General features: G+C 39.4%; 1 long non-coding RNA gene across 1 annotated transcript; it reads right to left on the bottom strand.

Annotated features, from left to right (window-relative positions):
* Window positions 1-22242, bottom strand: LOC121027347 (uncharacterized). The gene is made up of 3 exons (XR_005788679.1): window positions 21810-22242; window positions 19742-19817; window positions 1-152 (listed from the first exon to the last, which is right to left on the bottom strand). It is a non-coding gene; the product is annotated as an uncharacterized LOC121027347 (long non-coding RNA).
* Between the last annotated feature and the right edge of the window lie 699 nt (window positions 22243-22941).

Raw genomic sequence — 22941 nt, 5'->3', positions numbered from 1 at the left:
ATCTTCCTCCTACGGGCCTGAATGGTGAAGAAATGATGGAGCCCATTTGTCTCAAACGAGGGCTCTAATGATGCTCAGAACAGAGCAAGACACAACGAAGCTTGCCCAGGAAACGGTACACTGGCCTCTTCATGGTAAATCTCTTCACGAGCCTTACAAATATAAGAAAAAATATTTATGGGGCCTGATTTTTTCAGTCCACTCTGACTCTAGAAAAACACGAAAAAATCAAAGACACATAAAATCATCAGTCCACACTGCTTGCCCATGCCAAATTGTTATGCATTCCAGGAGAGCACACAGTTTCTCTCTGGAAGATTATATTAAGCCCGTGACTCTTCAACAGCAAACATTTTAGGCAGACCCAACCACTGCTTCCCATAATAGACATTTATATTTCAAGTTGTATCTGGTTCCTCTCAAAGCAATATTTCATTGACATTTTTGTTTCCACTGATTTTTTTCTGACCTCATAGGAAATGAAGGTTTTGACTTCATTGGCTACCTTTTCTTACTAATGGGGTTTCCTGTGATAGCTGAAGGCACTGTGCGTGTTCAAAATAAACACATCTTGAATCCAGTTCCCAAAGAAGACAAGATTTTCCAATCTTAATCCAATCTACCTTAATCCAGGACATTAATCACAGCATGGTTCTGTGAGACTTTAAGAGGAGGGAAGTTTCGAAAAAGAGGAAAAATAGTTCCACGGTCAAATAGATTGGAAACACCTTGGGTTTATTCCTGTCCCACAGATTTCTTTCCTATGGGACTTTTTCACAGTCCTTAATATACTAATGTATATTTTGACTCCCCTAAATCAAATATAATACGTAATGTTTTTCCATCTGTTTTCTCCTACCCAGAATTTTTTGTACAGAATACTTTCATGAGGTATATATCTAGACTAGGGTTACACAGAACCACACTCCAGAAACTATTGGTCTAGACTTGCCCACAAATCCTGTCTTCTTACTCATTTATCCCATCAACAAAATCAAATGATTCTGATTCAAGCTGCTGTTCTAAATATTTGGCAAAGTGAGACAGGCTGAGACTGGAATCCATGCTAAAGAAGATATGGTTCCTGCTCCTAGAGAATGAATACATCTTGCCCTATCATTTGTCCCCATATATTCTACCCTTTATCCTTATTTTTCCCTGTCTAAAAGAAGAAGCATCAGTTAAAGAAGATGTTGAAGCAGAGAGAGAAGCAATAATCTTAAATTTGGGACAAAGGCAGTGGGAATGATTAATACATGGATTTTATCCTTGCTCTTTGCTAAAGATCAAATTCTCTTTCTTAAAAAAAAAGTAGCATAAAACATTACCATTTCTTTTGGGGAGCATTCCAATTTTTTTTTTTTTATGTAAGTATGAATGAAAGTGGTCAGAGCTTCAGAATACCTAAAACTACAGCCTACGTTAAAAAACAAAAAGTGCCAGATCCAACAGCAAGCACGAAAGGATAACCCACCTCAATATTATAAGACACTTTATATGTTTCTTGCTAACCACCCTATGTTCTTATTATGTAAGACATATACGTATTAGCAGTCTTTCTCATGTTGCCTATTTGGTTTCTTCTAATAAAGTAAGCCACTAGTTATGTTCAAAAGAACTTAGTTGAGGAGACCTGAAATCTGGGCTTTGGCACAAACAAAATTTAAAAAGAGATATGAACTACCCAGCTTTATTTACAAGCATTTGTTTGTCAATCAAGCTATGAATCAAAGAAAAAAATAAAAACCAAAATTTTCATTATTCAAAGAAATTTAAACTAGTATCGGAAGCCATGTGTACGTTGCAAACTTGTAATGACTAGAAATGGACTCTATAGCCTCTGTGATCTTTTTCATCTTTAAAAAGCAATTGGGATTCAGGTGGGGAGAAGCGATCATCCAAGAACTGAAGTAATATCTGGAAGAGATGAAACCATCATTATAAATTAGAAGTAGCCCATCATTCATTTTTTTTGCTCTCTGCTCTTCAGGAGAAAGTAGACTCTCTGAAAAAGCTTACTGCCTTCTTTCTTTGTGTGTTCCAGGAGTTCAAAAGCCAATTATGATGTTTCCTAAATAATGTACAAAGGAAGACATTTTCATTTTTTTTCCCCTTGCTCCCAGTGGCAAATGATTTGGATCCAGACCTCACAGAATTTTACCAGTGATAGGATGAATATATTTTCACTCTTATGTGGATCCTGAGAAACTTAACAGAAACCCATGGGGGAGGGGAAGGAAAAAAAAAACAGAGGTTAGAGTCAGAATGAGGTTTATCTTTCCACCATATCCATGCAAAATTCCCTCTTTCCAATTTCCTACAACCCACTGTGCGCCCTCTACTTTTCCTGCAAAGGCATTTATTTCTGTCTAGCCAATCTGAATTGTTCCACTGCCTTGCTACCCACTGGTGACAAATATACTTCTTCATTTCTAAGGTCTCTGAGAGCTGGAGGATTGATGGGAGTGAAGGAAGACCTGGGATCGCCAATGCAAGGAAGGAATTCATCTTATTAGCCTCTGATTTGAGTTAATCGCCAGGGAGATAATATTTTAAACTGCAAAAGACTTCTTGGAAGTTTCCAGAATTTCTCCAGAGACACAGATCAATAGACCAGAATAATCAAGAAAAGGGAGTGAGTTTGCCAAATGCCACTCACTTGGTAGGGTGTTTTACTTGAGTAAGCAAAAGACTTTTAATGGAATTATTCCAACGCAGTAGAAAGAAGGAGCAAATCAACCCTCCAGGGAAGTGCCTCCAAACCACAGCTGAAGATAAAAGAAAGGGTGACATTTTAATTCCAATCTCCAACCCTCAACACAGGGATGTAGGTGGCACTTAATTTTTATGTTGCTCAGTTGATAAATAGCTTTCCCATAGCACTGCGCAATCAACACCCCGTCCATGCACAATAATGCATGATAATATGGGGGTCCAGGGCCCCATAATTTTGCAGAAGACTCCTCTCTTCTCTTTCAGTTAAAATAACTGAAAATGAAGTCTGCCTGATTGCTATGAGGGCTCCTTGTCTTCTTTGATGTTTAAATATTAGCCCCCAGAGCTCAGAGCTAAATTCTCACCAGCATAGCAGAGTTATCTGCCCTGCTACCCTGAACCAGGCATAAAAATTCAAATTTTTTAAAGTAAAGCCTAGGGGCGCCTGGGTGGCTCAGTCGGTTGAGCATCTGGCTTTGGCTCAGGTCATGATCTCACGGTTTGTGAGTTCGAGCCCTGTGTCAGGCTCTGTGCTGACAGCTCAGAGCCTGGAGCCTGTTTTGGATTCTGTGTCTCCCTATCTCTCTGTGCTCCTCCCCTGCTTGTGCTCTCTCTCTCTCTCTTTCTCTCTCTCTCTCTCAAAAATAAATAAACATTAAAAAAATTTAAAGTAAAGCCTAAATTTTTATTTATTTTTTTAATGTTTATTTATTTTTGAAAGAGAGAGGAAGAGTACACGCGGGGGGTGGGGGGAGCAGAGAGAGAAAGGTGACAGAGGATCTGTGCTGACAACAGAGAGCTCAACGCAGGGCTCAGACCTACAAACTGTGAGATCATGACCTGAGCTGAAGTCGGACGCTTAACTGACTGAGCCACCCAGGTGCCCCTAAAGCCTAAATTTTTAAAAACAAGGAAGGAATCACATACGGTAAGATACAAATAACGAACAAACCTCCTGCTCCCCAAAACATTTCAAAACCTTCTGTCTTCGACTTGATATGCTCTTTTCATTTTCTTTTCGTCTCCTTCTGTCTCTGCTCCACCTCTTTTTCTGCTCCTCTTTATTCCTCTCAATCTCCCTCTAGGTGCCTTTCTTCTATGGTTATGACAGCCACTTAAGCATCCGTGGGTGCTCACACTTGGCTTGCCTGGCGGGGGGCCATGGAGGCTACCCAGGAGAAAGGAGACACTAAGAAAGTATAAAAATCTGAGCTGGAACAAAGCATTTCTTTAACATGAAGTCAAAAGTATTTTCCTTAGCCCGTGCTGCATGGGCTGTATTGTTAACTTCTATCAAAGGGGTTCATATCTCAGGAATCACGGGAAAGTTTCAAACATGACTGATGGCTGGTCAAAAGAACATCTACAGCGTGATAAGCCGCAGAGAGGGAATGTGCTGAGCCGGTTAAGGATTGCCTGGCTGTGCCTTTCAAATTCCTTTCATCACAATCGGTGACTGTAAGCACTGCAGGGTGAGAACAAGCCAGGACTTTGTGGAATATTCTTAACTGCTGATATGTAATCCATACAGCCACTGGTAGCGGCCCGAGGATAAAAGATTTAAAGAAATGGAGACACAAGGACTGATTTTTTTGAAAGGCAACTTGGAAGGGGGGAAAAAAGAGTGAGAACAGTAAGATTTATGTTAACCCATTGGGAGTGCTCTGGAAATCTCTTTGATGAAGGATTGAGATTGCTTTGAAGCAGACTTTATTGAAGCAAAAAGTAAGTGTGGTGCCCAGGGACTCAGGTTGACTGGGTCACTTATCAGTCTTCCTGACTTTGAGTTTCCTTTTTCTTGCAAATTCTGCATGCTACCAAACTCCTAAATGCTGCTCAACAAAAATATTCTCCTTCTGAATATGATTGAGCCTTAGTAATTAGTAGAAACTTGACCAATGGGGCACAAAGTAAAACAAGAATCCAGAAAAGAGAATACACATACACACACACCGCAATACAACATATAAAAGGTTATTACAAATCTTAACCATTATGCATGACTTTTCTTACTATGAGTTCAGATTTCAAATACAACATTACAGGAAAGTAGTGGCAAAGTCAGTATCATGAGGAAGCAAAGTGGTTAGCCGTTTCCACTGATGCGGAAGAGTAGCTGGGCTAATAGGACTTCAGGAGTCAAAAGTAAAGATGGTCTTGGCTAGAAAGGAGAGAACAACAAATAAAGTTTGGAACCACCAAGGAATTTGCATGGAACCAGGAATATAAAAGATTCCCTTAAATAAGCGAGACTACCAGTTCCGGGATCCTGGAAGAAATCCTCAACAGAAAGATTTAAAAAAAAAAAAAAAAAAATCAAGGCGGAAAAGAAACAAGTACTAATGCGTGCAGTAATGACTGGAAAAGAAGCGAATGCTGATGACGAAAGAAAAGCTGAAAACTTCGCACTGTCCTTTCTAGCACAAGCCATTGGCTATGGCTGTGTTATTACAATTATTCTTTTCTATAACTTGTCAGCTGTGACCATACAGTAATGAGGCTAATTTTTTTTCAAAAACAAACTACAGCGTATCCATTCAAAGTGTTGATTTTTCAAAGAGATCAATACGGGTGTTAGATTTTAAAGTTCGCAATAATCAGTAAACTCTTGTCCATGTGACCAGTGTTTTGCCTCTGAAGACAGTTTCCATTCTGGAAGTCCCAGAAATGGTTCGAGCAATCATACAGCAGTGTTTGCAACATCACTGGACTTAGTGTTTAGCCTTCCCAGAAAACTCTTTGGAAGAATGGTACTAATTTGGGGGTACAAGTTCAAAAATCAGAACATTGGTCACAAGATGAAGTTACAGGATTATTGGAGCAAGGAGGGATTGATCCTTCTCTACAGGCCTTTTGACAGATACTAAGAAATAAAGCAATCTGGTTACTCTGACAAATGAAGAAACCACACTAGAAAATATGAAAGCGAGAGCAGTAGAGGCTCCACCTATTCGATCATCATAGCCAGAAACAAAATGAAATCCTTATCCTGCCATTTGCCCTGATAAAGAAATATAAACACAATGTACTTTCAGATGTTTAGCATACCGATACGTTCCACAGAGAGTCACAAACCCAACACTCATGGCCAAGGTGATTCCTGGGGAAATCAATAATACCACGACTTGGCAAATGCGGAAACCCACTGCCTCCCCTTAGAATTTCCACCAGAGAGCAAGAATACTTTAAGACACAGAAACTTTAATATCGTAAATGAATAACTATCTGCAAGCAACTCATCCTTTATAGAAGGAAACGGTCCAGGGTTATAACAGTAAATAGATATATCTCCTCCATAGGAGAAGACCAAGCAGCACCTCCCACCCCAAAGACCGTCAAAATGACAAATATTATGCTGTTTTGTAACATCTGGGCCAGTTTCCTGTGTTTTATTACAGTGCCCACCATCGGTGGAGTTCCTTCGGGGTGGTCGACTCCAATGTCTTAGAATTATGGCATTCTTATTTGGTCTATGAGAAAATAAATGTAGTGAACACGTAAACTTTGGGAAATGTTTTTTCTACCATTTTCCGGCTTCTATAAAATCTATTAGTTACATGAAGCGTTTTCCCAAATGTGAGGCAACTGACTCAGTATCAAATGTTGAATTTTGGTACTCAGAGGAAATCCAAAATCCAATATGACAGACTGACATATTGGTAAATGTGATGAGTTCCAATGTGGCATCAATTCCAAGTCTCTGAGAGATGAGCAGGGCCAGGCAGCGGAAATTTTTGAGGCTGTTGCAGCAGCTAGAGTCAGAAAGTTATCATAGGTGATTTCAGACTTAAGGATAAGTCATCAAAGTCCAAGGAAAGCACAAAAACAATTTGAGAGGCACCTGGCTGGCTCGGTCGGTGGAGCATGTGACTCTTGACTTCAGAGTTGTGAGTTCAAGCCTCGTGCTGGGTGCTGAGTTTACTTTAAAAAAATAACATTTATAAGGGCGCCTGGGTGGACCAGTCAGTTGAGCGTCCGACTTTGGCTCAGGTCATGATCTCTCTGTCCGTGAGTTCGAGCCCCGCGTCGGGCTCTGTGCTGACAGCTCAGAGCCTGGAGCCTGTTTCGGATTCTGTGTCTCCCTCTCTCTCTGACCCTCCCCCGTTCATGCTCTGTCTCTCTCTGTCTCAAAAATAAATAAATGTTAGAAAAAAGATTTTTTAATAACATTATAGATTTAATTAATTAATTAATTAATTAATAATTTGAGGAAGGAAGGAATAGTTTCTTTACCATAACTGGCTAATTTTTCTATTAAACCAAGTTCATGTTTTCTGTTCAGCCTAAATTGGTGTGTTAATGCACACCAGTAGAGAAAGAACAGAACAAAATAACACTGAGCCTCTATCATGTGCCAGATACTTTACATCACAACAATCCAGTGTGAGAAAAATCATCACCCCCGTTTCTGCACATGAATCAGTTGAAGACTCTGAAGAGAAGTGATTTATCCATAGTCACAGAGCTTACAAATGGTGGACGCAAGATTCAAACCTGGTCACTCTGGTATCCAAAGCCAAGTACTTTTCACATCCCTAAGCCAAGCTCAAGTGATGTCTAACAAGGTGTCTTATAGTTGTTTCCTGTTTTCAGGCAATAAGTACCAGGAAAATCCATTTTTAATTAGGAAAAAACTGTTTTACAAATAATTTGCCATTCAGTTCCTTTAATAAGGGCTCACCTGGAATATCTTAATAAATGAAAAGAATTCATTTTTGCATGAAGTACATGTATTAGTGTAAGCATGGGGTCTTTTTTTCATGACGCATCATAAGTCTCCTCTTCCATCTATCCCCTCACCTCGCCCCCCACCAGCACCACTACCAACAACCTCCAAGCAGTAACAAGCATTTACCCAAGGCTGGGCCTCAGGGGAGCCACAGCACAAGACATTTAACAGGTGAAAATAACTGAAGAGGATGAACTCAGTAATGACAGGACAGGGTATATTTCCTCCACTTCAAGCTCCCCTCTGCTCTGATGTTCTGACTCACCTTCCCCAGCCTCCCACTAGAAGGCTGTATGGCGTCCATTTTTCAGTGCCAGGCACTCACTAAATAAAACATAAACACAATACTCCACGGGGCCCCAAACAAAACCATAATTTGAACAGCACTTAAAGGCCCTTGGTCGCCATTCTGTTTCTCCCATAACCAGCCTGGTTCAGAAGCCTCATAACTTGTCCTCCCCACAAGTGACTTGGCTACAAAGCAAGTTGTTTAGAGTGGCAGATAACAACCTCCCTTGAAAGAAACTAGAGAAGCATTTTAGAAAATAGGGTCTATAGCAAATGTGGTCACACAGCAACCTCTCAGGACTCGTTTCCTTCAGCATCACCCTAATGATGCTGCTCACAGTCTAAACGATGGAGAACGGTGCTCCTACACCCCCTAAGGGCTGTGATGCCCCAGTATTTCCTCTGCATCTGATGCAGGGAAAACTGAACAGATGACAGTGTCAGGGGACTTTCTCCTGGTTAATAGAGAGAATTTGAGATCACCTGGAGAGGCTCAGTCTATTGCAAAGACTCTTTGGGCAGTAATGAGACTTGAGAGATTGATCTGCCTTCAGGCAAGGCCTCTCCTAAACTACCCTAGATGAGACTCTAGCCTATTTGAAAGACCTCTTAAGAAAGGAGATTCTTAACTCTTCCCTTCTACACAGGAACGGGGAAAGAAATGGGAAGACCATTCATTTACATCTCAAATAAGCATTTATTTGCGTCAAACAATTAATTGGCCATACGAAACTGAATCCCATGACATTGGGTAAGTTATTCTTAGATCATTCATAAGGAAAACACCTTCCTACCTATTGCCTACAGGTAGGATCTGAAAGAAGAAAATCCAACCAAATCATTTCCTTGATCAAAATTCTTCTATGATTCTCCGTAATCCAAGGAATCTCATGCAAAGGAGAAAGAGGAGAGAAACCCTCTTCTCCCGTGCCAGGTATGCTTTCACTTTAGGGTGTTGTACTTATTGTCCCAGATGGCCTATGGCTCGTGCCCTCACTTTCTTCAAGTCAATATGCAGACACTTTCTCACTTAGACCTTCCATGACTACCCCATTTAAAATTGCAGTTCCACATTGGGGCGCCTGGGTGGCGCAGTCGGTTAAGCGTCCCACTTCAGCCAGGTCACGATCTCGCGGTCCGTGAGTTCGAGCCCCGCGTCAGGCTCTGGGCTGATGGCTCAGAGCCTGGAGCCTGTTTCCGATTCTGTGTCTCCCTCTCTCTCTGCCCCTCCCCCGTTCATGCTCTGTCTCTCTCTGTCCCAAAAATAAATAAACGTTGAAAAAAATAAAATAAAATAAAATTGCAGTTCCACAACACACACATACACACAAACCCTGTACTCCTTTCACACTTTTCTCTATAGACCTATCACCATCAAATATACTACATAACTTATCTTTTTTTATTGTCTATCTTCCCCTATCAGAATATAAGCTCAGTGAGGGAAAATATTTTGAGCCATTTTGCCCATTGTTTTATATCCCTAGTTATTAAAACAGACCCTAGTACATAGTAGGTACTCATTACATGATTGGTAAGAGAACTGAATGAATATATAGCTTCTTTAAGACTTAGACTCTTATATAAGCTCACGGATCATTACTTTCCTCAAACAGGATGCGGACTAATGAATATGCAATAGCTATTCCTAGTTGGGATCTTAATTCTCTTTAAGAGTCTGGAATGAGGGTTTTCAGCTGTGATCCCAGGACCCTTGGCACTCTTCTGAGATGTGTCCTCTCCCCAGCCCTTACCCCTACCACAGAGTTCAACCCTTGCTTCAACCAAGACAGCTCTTCTATCATCTTTCTCATGCACTGGAGTTTTCTGTAAATTGTTAGTGATCAAGAAAGTGTCCCATTGCTAAAAACATAGAAAAAAATCTAGCCTGGACCACGAGAGAGAAAAGCATGAAACAACACTGATAGAGTCTCACAGAAACACAAGCTCAATTCATTCAACAAATATTTATAGAACATCCATTATGTTCCCAGATTGGCCGGACAGTAGGAATACACTGGAAAGCAAGACATAGTCAAACTCACATTTAACTGAGTTCACACAACAAATCATTATAATATCCTTGGAAACTTTGGAAAATCGAAGGAGAATTGAGGAAGGATGTCAGGGATGTCTCCTGCCAAAAACATCTACTAAGTCTTAAGAATAGTCGTTAGTCAGATGAAGCATAAGAAGACCGACCTTCACTCTGTAACCTCAAAAAAGATCTTAACCTTTTCAGGACATAGTTTCCCCAACTGTTAAAAAAGGGGGGGGGGGTGTTGAAAATTAGCTGATAGGTAAAATCCCTCGCAAATAGAAAAACTATGGATCCAGGGTTTCCTTACCTAGAAATCCTACTTGCCCTACAACCAGATATCAGAAATCATTTGTTTCAAGTAATATTGCTAGATATGGAATATTTTTGCCACTTCATTTGATCATTAATAATTTATTTGGCACAGAATGATGATCAATAAGTCCCAAGGGGCCTTTTAAATTAATTGATATTTTCTTCCATATATGAGAGACATTCATTGCAATGTCCAACTTCAAATTCAACAATTCCATTTTTACTATGCTAAACACCAGATATGAAGAACCTTAAAATAAGCTATGGGATCAGAAATTTTATTGTTCACCCTTAGCATCATTTGTTTTTACACTTGAGACATTCTCCCACATTTAACATATTGAGCAAGGAAGCAGAGCTCTCTAAATCTGTTAAATTTGGAACTAGGAAAAATTTCAAGACATTTTACTCCTCCCTGCTTTCAAATCATAACTAACATATCAGCCAGGAATTTGTTCACTGTCATCAACTACCAAACTGTCAAAAGTTAACAGGTTAGCACAACGATAATGAGTGGGATTCTGAAGTATATGCACTTGGAGAATATCTGTGTTGAGCTTTTGATGTATATAAATCTCATTACACTCATGGTGCCCAGGAAGTTGGTCCCTATCAAGGGGGATCAAAGAAAATGACTTAGCATCAAAAGAATCAAGTTAATAGCAATATTCCTAAACATAAATATTGGGGTATCTTTAATCTTAAGAGGAAACAAAATGAAAGTGAAAGAAATGAAAGCAGATATTCTTAAATTATGAAATGTGCATTGGATTTAATCTACAGTTCTGACACTGGCTGTGTGAGAGTGGATAGATCGCTTGAGTGCTTTGACACTGTTTTTTCATTTATCAAATGAGGATAATAACACCTATCAGACTGGAGACAACTCAAATTTTAATCAACTGATGAGTGGATAAACAAAATATGGTATATCCATGCAATGGAATATTATTCATCATTAATAAAGAATAAAACACTAATACATGTTAGAATAGGAATGAACCTTGAAAACACACTAGATGAAAGAAGCCAGTCACAAAAGACGACATATGGAATGGTTCCATTTACATGAAATGTCCAGAAAAGGCAAATTTATAGCAGCAGAAAGCAGATTAATGGGGGTCTAAGGCTGGGATGGTGAAGTGACAGCTAAGGGGCATGGGGATTCATGGAGCAATGATGAAAATATTCTAAAATTGATGGTGGTGACAGTTTCACAACTCCATAAACATACTAAAAACCACTTAACCGAATCCTTTAAGTGGGTGAATTGTCTGGTATTTGAAGTATATCCCAATAAAGCTGTGGTTTAAAAATAATACTTTTCAGGTTTATTGTAAGGACTAAACAATATAAGACATATGAAAGATCTTCATTAAAAACATCCAATATAATATTAGCCATAAAAACATTTAAATTTTCCTTGAAAAAGATGTTTTCAATGCCACCCAGTCAATCCACCGATACCTAAAACAAGCCTAAAACTACCAAAGTGGCCATGATCTGCTGCCACATGCTCTTACATTAGCGCGTGTACCCTGTATGGAGGCTGGCCCCATGGCACAGTGGTGTGGCAGGAGTCTGTCCATCTCATTAAGATTCCATCTCCATTGCTGAAAACTTGGGCAGCTGTCACTTTAGACCTTATCAAACTTCTAATTGTCTCACTGCTTGATATCTTACCAGAGTAAGATATTAACAAATGTTAATAAAGCAGACAAGGATAAGCGTTCTGGAAGGTGTCTGGATATAGAAAACCTACCGGAAAAACAGAGAGTGGCAGGTGTGCATAAAGCAGGAAAGTTGGAGAGAAATTTTTCTCATGTGACATAACCGTGTTGATTCCAATTCCGAAGCCATTTTCCCTTGCAATTGGAGTACATCTTGGTGAACACAGCTTTCTCTTGTTTCATTTAACAACTGCTGTTAAAATTTTAGTGACAGAATGAGAAAGCCATTTAATGGAGATTGCCAAATGTCTGATTAGATGATGGTGGAAATCAAAGGAGGGGAATCCAACTGCTAAATATAATAAGCTCAGGCATAAAATCATTGATGAAAAAAGAAAATGGTACCCTTGCTTTTTTTTTTTAATGGGGTACATGTATTAGATATTTTCTGCAATTCTCCATTAAGTTCATTAAGTCTAGTTATTGACTAGCTGAATTTCAGTTCTACGTTGATTTCACATCTGATCAAGCCAAGATCCAGAATTACTGCAAACTCATTGTGACTAAAAGGAAAAAACAAAACAAAACAAATCAAAACTTGTCTTTCTAAACTTAGAAAAAAGTAAAAACCATAAAAGAAAATTATAAGTAAATTTGATTACCTGAAAATTTAAAAATTTTTTTAATCATTTATTTTTGAGAAAGAGACAGAAATGGAGAGTGAGCAGGGGAGGGGCAGAGAGAGAGAGACACAGAATCCAAAGTAGGCTCCAGGCTCTGAACTGTCAGAGCCTGACATGGGGCTCAAACTCACGAGCTGTGAAATCATGACCTGAGCCAAAGTCAGATACTTAACTGACTGAGCCACCCAGGCACCCCATTTTACCTGAAAATTTTAAACTACATTTAAACAAAAAAAAAAAAGACAAAAGCCAGATTTTGAAAGATATTTAAAACAAATATGAAAGATAAAATATTTGTATCCAGAATTTAGGAAGAAGTTATACAAATTAATAAGAAAAAGACAATCAAATAGGAAAATAAAGAATATAAATAAGCAATTCACTGAAAAGGAAATACAAATGGACAAGAAACATATGACAATAGGTTCACTCTTACTAACAAACAGGGAAATGCAAGTTAAATCACTAATGACATTTTGCACCAATCAGGTAAGAAGAAGTGCTAACATTTGAAAATACTATGCATTGGGAAGGTATTTCAAAGAAAGGGATCTATTCACTAGTATTGGCTGTGGAAATTAGAACATTCACTTTACACCACCTGTTAAAATTAAAAATGTCCAGGGGCGCCTGGGTGGCTCAGTCGGTTAAGCGGCCGACTTCGGCTCAGGTCATGATCTCAGGGTCCGTGAGTTCGAGCCCTGCGTCGGGCTCTGTGCTGACAGCTCAGAGCCTGGAGCCTGTTTCAGATTCTGTATCTCCCTCTCTCTGACCCTCCCCTGTTCATGCTCTGTCTCTCCCTGTCTCAAAAATAAATAAAATGTTAAAAAAAATTTTTTTAAATAAAATAAAAAATGTCCATATTCATGACGCAGCTTTTAAACTTCTAGATATCATTTTTAATAAAAATTAAAAAAATTTTAAACTGCTCTAGGCATATTCAAAGATGTTCATTGCAGTAGAAATCATGGAATTGTTAAATAAAATGTTGTATATTCAAGAGATGAAATATTATATAGTGGATAAAATGAATGAACTAAAGTATGAGTGTGTACATATGTGCACATAGCTATAGATAATTTTGTTTAAAAGTAATTTGCATAGGGGCACCTGGGTGGCTCAGTCAGTTAGGCGTCTGACTTTGGCTCAGGTCATGATCTCATGGTTCATGGGTTCGAGCCCCATGTGGGGCTCTCTGCTGTCAGCACAGAGCCCACGTCAGATCCTCTGTTTCCCTCTCTCTGCCCCTCCCCTCTCTCTCTCCCTCTCTCTCTCTCTCATAAGTAAACATTTTAAAAGAATAAAAAATATACAAGTAATTTGCATAAAATTACATAAAATATAATGGAAATACATTTTACGTAAAATACATTTTAATGTACAAACAATACTGTACATTTCATAGAAATACATATATATGTATGTTAGTGCAAAACAACAAAAATCTGGAAGAATATAAACCAAATTTATGAGCATGAATAGCATTTAAAAGGCAGCACTCAAAAAAGGGAATGCCGCTAACAAAAGAGAGGGCAAGGTCTAGATGGTAGTTTAAGAGAACTTCAGCTCTATCTAAAATATTTTAATAAAAACCACAAAAGAGGGGTGCCTGGGTGGCTCAGTCAGTTAGGCATCAACTCTTGATTTTGGCTCAGGTCATGATCTCACAGTTCCTGAGATTGAGCCCTGCCTCGGGCTCTGTGCTATAAACCTGCTTGGGATTCTCTCTCTCCTTTTCTCTCTGCCCCTCCCTCCCTTTCTCTTTCTCTCTCTCTGTCTCGAAATAAATAAATAAACATTTTTAAAAAGAATAAAAACACAAAAGGAGAATATAGTCATGTATTACTTGTATATTTTTTTAAAGTATATGCTTAAATAAAAGCCTGAGAAGTCTATCAAAACATTGAAGTGGCTTGCTTGAAGATAGATATATTGAGGATTGATATTTTTACATATATGGGGAGGGGTGAGTATGAGTGTGTGTATGTATGTATGCGTAGATGTGTTTTCAAAATTCCCCCATGTTAAAAAAATGGAAAATGTGACTACTATATTTTGATATTCAGTCATCACAAGCCCAACTGTAAGAGTGGCCTGGATTTCAATGTGGTAAAAGACCTTATATATTATATAGAAGGGATAACCCACTAACTAATCCACTGGTATCCATTATATTAAACATTAGATTAAAATCTTCATTAAGCTTAAGCTTTCACCTTGGAGATCAAAGAGAAGACCTTTGAAGAAATGAGCAGAACAAGTAGATTTTTGTGATTAAATATTACTACATAATTTGTCTTAAACACTTTTCCTTTTTAAAATGTCAACATAATTATATGATAAATACTACCTTAATAAGCCCTAGACATTCAGATTTTAATTATAGAAACTTGGGAAACATGAGCTTCTAGCCTCACCTCATTTAACTCTGGCCCCATGGAATTTGCAGGTTATGCCAGAATCCTTCATTACCTGGTTACACACTAGTGGACAATATGACATTTTGCTTGGAAATGATATAGGATAATATGGTGGAAAATAACTGCACTTTTTCTATTGTGCTTCTTCTGTAAGGCTATAAATAAGTTGAATTGTGCTCCCTTGATTTATGTTTATGACTATTATTATGATGATTTATTTTGGGTTGCGTGCTGACAGTGTGCTGAGTGCTATACCAGACTCATAAGAAGAAATGGTTATGCCCCAGAGGCTTACATACCAAGACAAACAATTCAGCCATAAAATACACCAGCTAAGAGATGCTTAATCTCAGCAGTGCAATGCTTCTTGGAGTTTATATGTAGGTGGAGAAAATTTCCTCCAGCTGGAGGAAGAAGGTTAACACTCTCTGAAAGACTTTGAGGACCAGTTTTCAATAGAGATTTCATATAGGCATAAAGAAACATCAAAGTGCATGCTCTTAGCCAGAGCAAAAAGGAAGGTTGATTGAGGGTTCCCCAGCAAACAGTTTCAGGCTTTGAGTTAGATATTGGGGGTATAAGATTGCCCTTCAAGGGCTTCAGTCTGCTAGCCATACACAACTCTGTGATTCCAGGTAGGTTCAATGTGCTACTTTTATATTACAACCACCTTAAATCTGTTCTGAAATAATATCGGTTATGGACATCTAACTATCTAGACCAGCGTTTCAAAATGTATAATTTAAAGAACACTAGTTTTGGAGGTTGTTTTTAGCTATGACAAAATGAAAAAAAAAAAACCTGTGGACAAATAAACTTGAGAAATTCTGGGTTGAACAAAGTCAAACAAGTATCTCTATTGCAAGAATTCTCAGTCATCAATCAGGCCATGAAAATGGTGGATCTCTGAGTCTGACTGCAAAATAATTTTTGGTAGAGCACTTCACAGGACTAGTACTCTGGGAAATACACATTGGGAGACATCGAGGTTTGATAACAAAGGAACAAAAGAATAAATTAAACCCCCAATTTGTTTTAACCATCACGGTCATTGGAGTCTTTTGTTTTTTGATTTGAGAGTTCAAAGGACATAATGTGCCCTGAGCCTCTTTCAGCTGAGCTGAGCAAGGCACAGACATCCCCACATTTCAAGCCTGGTTGGAAAGATAACGAGAGAGTAGCGCGCGAGGCACAATAAAAGAGTCTGCACTTTTGTGGTAGACGGCCTCCAAGATGGTCCCCAGTGATCCGTACCTCTCTGTGTTCTTGTCCTTGGGTTGTCCCCTTCCATAATGAATTGGGCTGACTTTTGGAATATTACGGAAATAAAAGGATAGGATATTGTGGAAATAATAGAGTGTGACCTCCAAGGCTAGGTTGTAAAAGACATTACAGCTTCTACCCTGCTGTTTTGGATCACTTGCTCTGGGGAAGGCAGCTACCATATTGTGAGAATAGTCAGCAGCCCTATAAAGAGACCTACGTGTGAAGAACAGAGTCCTGCCTGCAGCCATCTCAGTGAGTCATCATGGAAGCACCATGTCAAGCTTGCAGATAACTGCCATCTCAGCCAACATCTTGACTACAACCACATGAGACACCCTGCACCAGCTAAACTGCTCCCAAATTCCCGACCCCCAAAAACTGTGTGAGATAATAAATGTTTATTGTTTTAAGCCACCTCAGTTTGGGGGTGACTTGTTACACAGCAATAGATAACTAACACAACAGTCTAGATTTTTCAAGTTTTCAAGTATTCTGTTCTGCTGTTCATCCATGTGTCCTAATTTGGGGGTTCAAAACATTTGATCACAGAAAGAACTGCTTGCCTTGTGCACAGGATTGGAGTCACTGAATCTCAATCAGTACCAGAACCAAAAGAGGACTCAAGAAAAATCTGTATGGAGCTCTTTGAGAATATACCACTACCACCCAGCTCACTAACAATTTCTATTTCCTAGATGGGGCAAGCCAACTTCACGATGAACTGATAAAATCCAAGAAATAACGATCAAGTCCCTTTTGGAAAATTGGCCCACTGACAGGTTATTGAGAGTCAGAAAGTAGCCTCTACCATCAGCAAAAATTGATATTGCCCAAGCTCCACTATGGGGCAAGACAGAAGGCTCAATCTCTTATGCTAACTGAATTGAGGGGGCAGAGGTGAATCCAGCTCTCCCAATGTGCAACATTAGAAAGAGGCAACTGAATAGTGTCCAAGGATGAGGGCAAGATTGGGAATATGAGACACAATACAAACGGTCCAAACAGAGTTGTGCAAGAGGTGAAAGCATGGTAAGGGGGCTTAAAACCAAGATAAGAACACAGCAAGGGGGTCTAGAGGGGCATGCCCTATCATATTAATAGGAGCCCTATAGAAAGGAGCTGTGGAAAGATGCTAAGCAACTTGGGAAAGATGGTGATCCAACCCAGATGCATGAAAACTCCCAGATCATACAGGAGAAGCAGACAGAAAGGAATAAACACATGGGTTGGGCAAGCTTCACAGAGCCACAAAGGAGCAGCATGTGCAAAAAAGGCGATGAGCTGTGTGACAGGGTACACATCAGTGGAAAGCCCAGCATTAGGAGAGGGCCCTGTCTGAGCTATGACCTCAGGGTCATACCCAAAAACACGTGAGAGGGAGAAGAAAGGGGGAGAGGGAAGGGAGGAAGACAGGGAAGGAGGGGAGAGACAGAGAAGTATGTGGACTTTGTTCTCATTAAGGAAGTTTGGGAAACTTTTGCCAGCTATCTAGCTGAGTATGGATTTCTGGGCAAAGAGGTAACCCATAAGAAAATAACCCTGGGCCATTTTGACCACAGGTCCAACTTGGACCATTTGGACTGACTCAAGTGGGTGGGGTATTGTGTGTGTGTCAGTTGCCCTTTAATGGAATGGTAAACTTTTAAGGAATTCTGCACAAATAGGTTGGAATTATTTTCTCCCATTGCACCAAGTCCAGAAATAGTCCATGACCAATGATCCATTACAGCTGCCGGTAGAAATAAATTTACTTGAAACTTTGCAACAGGCTCAATACACTGTCTTGCCCATGGAAACGCACGTAGCGGTAATCAGTATTCCTCTCTGGCCCCAGACCTGGTGGATAATTACAATTAAGCTTCAATGGATTAGCTGCCAGCAGGACAGTAGACAGTGAGTGGTATTTTACATCTCTACTTTTTCGGCAAATTTGGGCATGTGGGTTTATTTCCTTCTCCATGGAAAACAAAAAAGTTATTTCCAATTAATTCAGGAGACCATCAAAATTACTGAAAATTGTACTGTTCCCCCATGGTAGGATGAATGAGGTACAGAGTGACTCTCCTCATTGTGTTAGAAATGCAAGGGTCACTCATATTACTTACAGAGCCCCTAGTTTACATTTTCCAATTAGGAGATAATCAGTGTGCCATTATGAGTAAAAATTGTTGGAATGACCTTTTGGCTGTATATTTTAACCAGCAAATCTTTGGGGAGAGTTTGATTGAAAGCATGACAGGAGAACAAGGCAAGTTATACTGATGATAAATAAGAACAATTATCACACTTATTATCTGATAAATAATTTATTGTGATTTGCCATTAATCCATCTCAAGCCACCTGCTGAATAAAAATAAACCCCAAATACTGACTTCTTCAGCTTTTCCCACATCATGTCAGTAATTCTTGGCTGAAAAGCACAAAGGAAGCATTTACCTGGAATATAAAGAGCTGTCACTGCATACTTGATAATTTTAATCAGTGCAGATAAATTATGCCCCTTATATAATGGCAAATCAGTACTTCACTCTCAGCCTTTAAAAAAAAAAAGTGAGGGGCACCTGGGTGGCTCAGTCAGTTAAGCGTCCGACTTCAGCTCAGGTCATGATCTCAGGTTTGTGAGTTCGAGCCCTGTGTCGGGCTCTGTGCTGACAGCTCAGAGCCTGGAGCCTGCTTTGGATTCTGTGTCTCCTCTCTCTGCCCCTCCCCAACTTGTGCTCTGTCTCTCTATGCTCTCAAAAAATAAATAAATGTATAAAAAAAAAGGTGAGAAGCCATTTTGAGAAGCCATAGCTCAACAAGGAGTCCGTTTTCTTCTTGTATCTCGTCTTCCATTCTTATTAAAAGCCATCAGCCTATGCATTTTCAGTCAATACCTACAGCAATATTCCTAATTGCAGAGTGTACATACTATTATAATAGAATAATTAAATTTTCTACAATTCTCCATAAATCCCGTTGGTAAGGATTGGTTCGATCTATAAAAATGATTCTAAATGTTGGACATTAGGGACAAATGTTGTTTCTACTACCATACTCTACTTGGTAATTCCAACAGGCAGATATGTATTAGTGTTAATCCTGGTACCAGATAAATCATGTAGAACATTTGGACGCTGATCGTATTTCCCTCACGACTTCACCTACTGATGTTTTGAAAAAATTTATATTAATACTACTTTTCCCATCATGTCCTCAAATCTGACCCCACTGGTGTCTCTTACTCAAAAAATGAAGTCTGGATTCTACTTCTTCTCTTTTTTTTTTTTTTTTTTTTGTAATTTGTTACTTTACAAAAATGGATTTTTTTAAGAAAATTAAGTCGATTTCTTATTATTTACCTCTGAGATTAAACATATAGCCATTATAATATTTTTTCCCATGCTTTTTTCTCTTGACATTCTTGGTCACTGCTAATAATAATAATTATATAATTATTACATAATAATATATTATTAAAAATATTATATAATAATAATAGTATTATTTACTCAGTCATCCTATCTATAAGCTTGGACTCATTTCCCAGGATTCCAGGAACATTTTTTAATCAGTAGAACATTGATATTGGACAGAAATCCATGCATCATTATCAGAAATTATAAATTGGTTTTACCTGTTCTGGTCTTCCCTACTGCAAAACTGAGTTATGGACCCAAGGCCAAAAGGTTCACTCCTCTGCCTTCAGGTATCTGAAAGAGATTAAAATATTTTTTTAGGGTCTGTTGAGAATGTGATTATACAAACATTCAAGCAATTTGACACCCTCTGAGCCAGGAAATTCTTCCTCATGGCTACCCTAATCTCTCCAGGTACAACGGAAGCCCATTTAAAATTCGATTTGAGGACGGGGAGACGTATTGAACTCCTTTATTTCACAGACGAGGGAACAGTGGGAAAGTGCACACCACAGTGCTGCATTGTCAGGGCATCCTTAGGACTGACAGGATGGGGAAGGGAATTTTTGAGAGTCATTCCTACCCACAGTCAGAAAGTCTTTTATCTACCATCATGTGATGAGCGAGCATCAACTTTACGAACCCCAACCAGAGAAGTCCTGAAAGACCCACCCCACATGCCTTACAGAGTAAAGCAATGAAACGGAGAATTATGAGTGTACTTCATGGCATTATAATTTTAAATAATGGGCAAATTTTAGATTATATTCAACTTAAGGACAAAGCTACTTTTCTTAATTTCTAATATATCATACACAAGCTAAGAAACCTCCCTCTATCATAGAAATCATAGAAACTGTGTAAAGAAAGCTAGAAGGACCAGGAAGAGAAATGCAGGCAGCTTTCTCTTGTCTGACATGAGAAATAGATTTCACTAATGCAAATCAGGACAACTGAAGGTCTCGTGATAATGCAGCATGCAGTATTTTAAAGTCACATCATGAGAATTCACAAAAGGAAAATTTTTTTCTCTGTCATGTTTCTCTTGTGTGTGCGTGCGTGCGTGTGTGGTATGTGTCTCAGACCACACAAATACCGATAAAAAATAAATGGCACAAGAAAAGGAGTATCGTACTCCCCTCTAACCAAAATTAGTATGAGTTTCTTACAGGTGTGTTCCTCTTTTAAAAAGATAACCCACTTTTGGGGCGCCTGGGTGGCTCAGTCGGTTAAGCGTCCGACTTCAGCTCAGGTCACGATCTCGCTGTCCGTGAGTTCGAGCCCCGCGTCGGGCTCTGGGCTGATGGCTCAGAGCCTGGAGCCTGTTTCCGATTCTGTGTCTCCCTCTCTCTCTGCCCCTCCCCCGTTCATGCTCTGTCTCTCTCTGTCTCCAAAATAAATAAACGTTAAAAAAAAAAAAAAAAAGATAACCCACTTTGAAAACTGATAACCCAGCTCTCCCCAACTCGAAGCTCTCAGGAAAATTAGATAGATGGTATTTGGTTTACAAATGGCTAACAGAATGCTTATGGGCAGATCCTTCTGTTTTAACCAATTCCAGAAATGGCCCTTCTGTGAAGATGCCCGTGATAGAACATTCCAGCACTCCCTACCAAGCAGAACAAAGCTCACATTTCACACAATTCCAGATATCTTCGGGCCTCCTAAGTTACCACCTGTGGTTTGGATCTAAGCAAACAGAAACCTAAAAGAGGAGACAAATCATCAGTAAGTCTCGTAGGTGCTGATCCACAAATACTAGGAGCCAAGGGAAATAACCAGGAAGGTCTTGAAGTGATGCTGCCAGAAAGGGAATTATGATCTGGTTGGCATCGGGGAACCTGTTGAGATAAATCAAATGACTGAAATGTCAATACTGAGGAATGCAATCTGTGAAGAAAGGACAAAGAGGCGGGGAAAGGAGGGCTTGCGCTATAGATCAAAAAGGGTTGGGATGGATGATAAAGAAAGTAGCAATGCTGAACTTTATGAGTTAAGGTAAAAGAAAGATATGAAATAAAGGAGAATTAGCAGTGGGGGTCCTCTGTGCACTAGTAAATCAGGATGCGCTCACTGATAAATTACTGTAGAGGGAAAAAAAAAACAGATACCCATGTCCCCCTAAATAAATAAAATGTAGCATGCAGTATAAATCTTGGCATAGATGTCTCGCCTCTCCCTGCTGCTGCCCACTTAAATGTTCCAGCGTTCTTCCCTTCCTTTCCCTTTTCCTCCTTCTGACTCCCGAACAAGTGTGGGCACTGAGACCACTGTTTAACTTCTCACCTTTGAATTAATGACGACATTCTTGGTTTCAGTCCTGCAGGTCCCGCGGGCAGACTTTGACCACCCCGGGGTTTAAAGGCACCGTATAAATAAGGCAAACATAAGTAAAACGCTAGATGACAAGATCACAAAACTCTGCTACTCTAGATTTCAATTACGGAGACATTTCTTAAGGGATAATAAAAAGAGCAACATGTAGGTCATCCGGGAATTTTTAGAGTCGCGTTGCTATTAGTCGCTTGTTTCATAAAGTGGAAAGGGCAGCTAGAGGTGAGGCAATTTGGGCCTGCTCACAACAAAGAAGGAAGAAACAATCAGGAATCTTGAGGTGAAGGGCACTTGGGAGCATGACCTGATTCCATTTGCAATGCGGAGAGGAGCCTTATTTGTGCAACTCCTCACAGATACACAAAATAGGAAAAAGGTGAAACCATAAGAGAGAATTCTACCCTGAAAGTTAAAACTCACAAGGGAAAAATCTGTGAAGCAAAATTACACTGTGAAATGTCATTCTCTAAAGGGCTTAAACAAGAAGTGTGATAAATGTTATTACTCTGCAGCACCATAAGGGTGTTGAGGACTCAATCACTGCTCTGATTTTGCCCAACAAGTGCAAGAAGGCAGTTATAGGAAAACAGACCCTGTTTCAAAGTGCTTTCAGCCTAAGAGCTGCAGGGAGAGAGGCAAAATGGAAAAACCACTAATACAACCATCAAGCTCATAAATAACTTTGGATCATCACTGTCTAGTTGCCCTCTTGGGTTTAAAGGCACTTTGAGGTCAGAATAAGCAAAGAATGAATAAAGTTAAAGGTCAGAAAGGTCCGGGAAAAAAATCCACTCAAGAACCAAAAGAAAGCCAGCCAAAACCAATTCTCCTAAAGATCTCAGCAAAACAGTTGCAAGAAACCCCCTAATGTCTCTTCAAGATCAGGCAAGTGTGTCTGAGCCTGGAGAACAGCTGCACTTCTAATCTGGGATGCAGATAAAAGAGTATCTAAACAGTTAGAAATTAACACCCATGGGGATAGTGCTCAGATATGTGATCACAGGAACTTTACAAAATGTGTGTGCACATGTGTGCATATCACTCTGTGTGTGTGTGTGTGTGTGTGTGTGTGTGTGTGTGTGTG

Source organism: Herpailurus yagouaroundi, unplaced genomic scaffold, assembly GCF_014898765.1.
Source record: "Herpailurus yagouaroundi ecotype Mexico unplaced genomic scaffold, PumYag 28, whole genome shotgun sequence".
In the NCBI taxonomy this organism is placed as follows: Eukaryota; Metazoa; Chordata; class Mammalia; order Carnivora; family Felidae; genus Herpailurus; species Herpailurus yagouaroundi.
The sequence above is the reverse complement of the archived record's forward strand: the minus strand, read 5'-3'. Positions and strand labels throughout refer to the sequence as shown.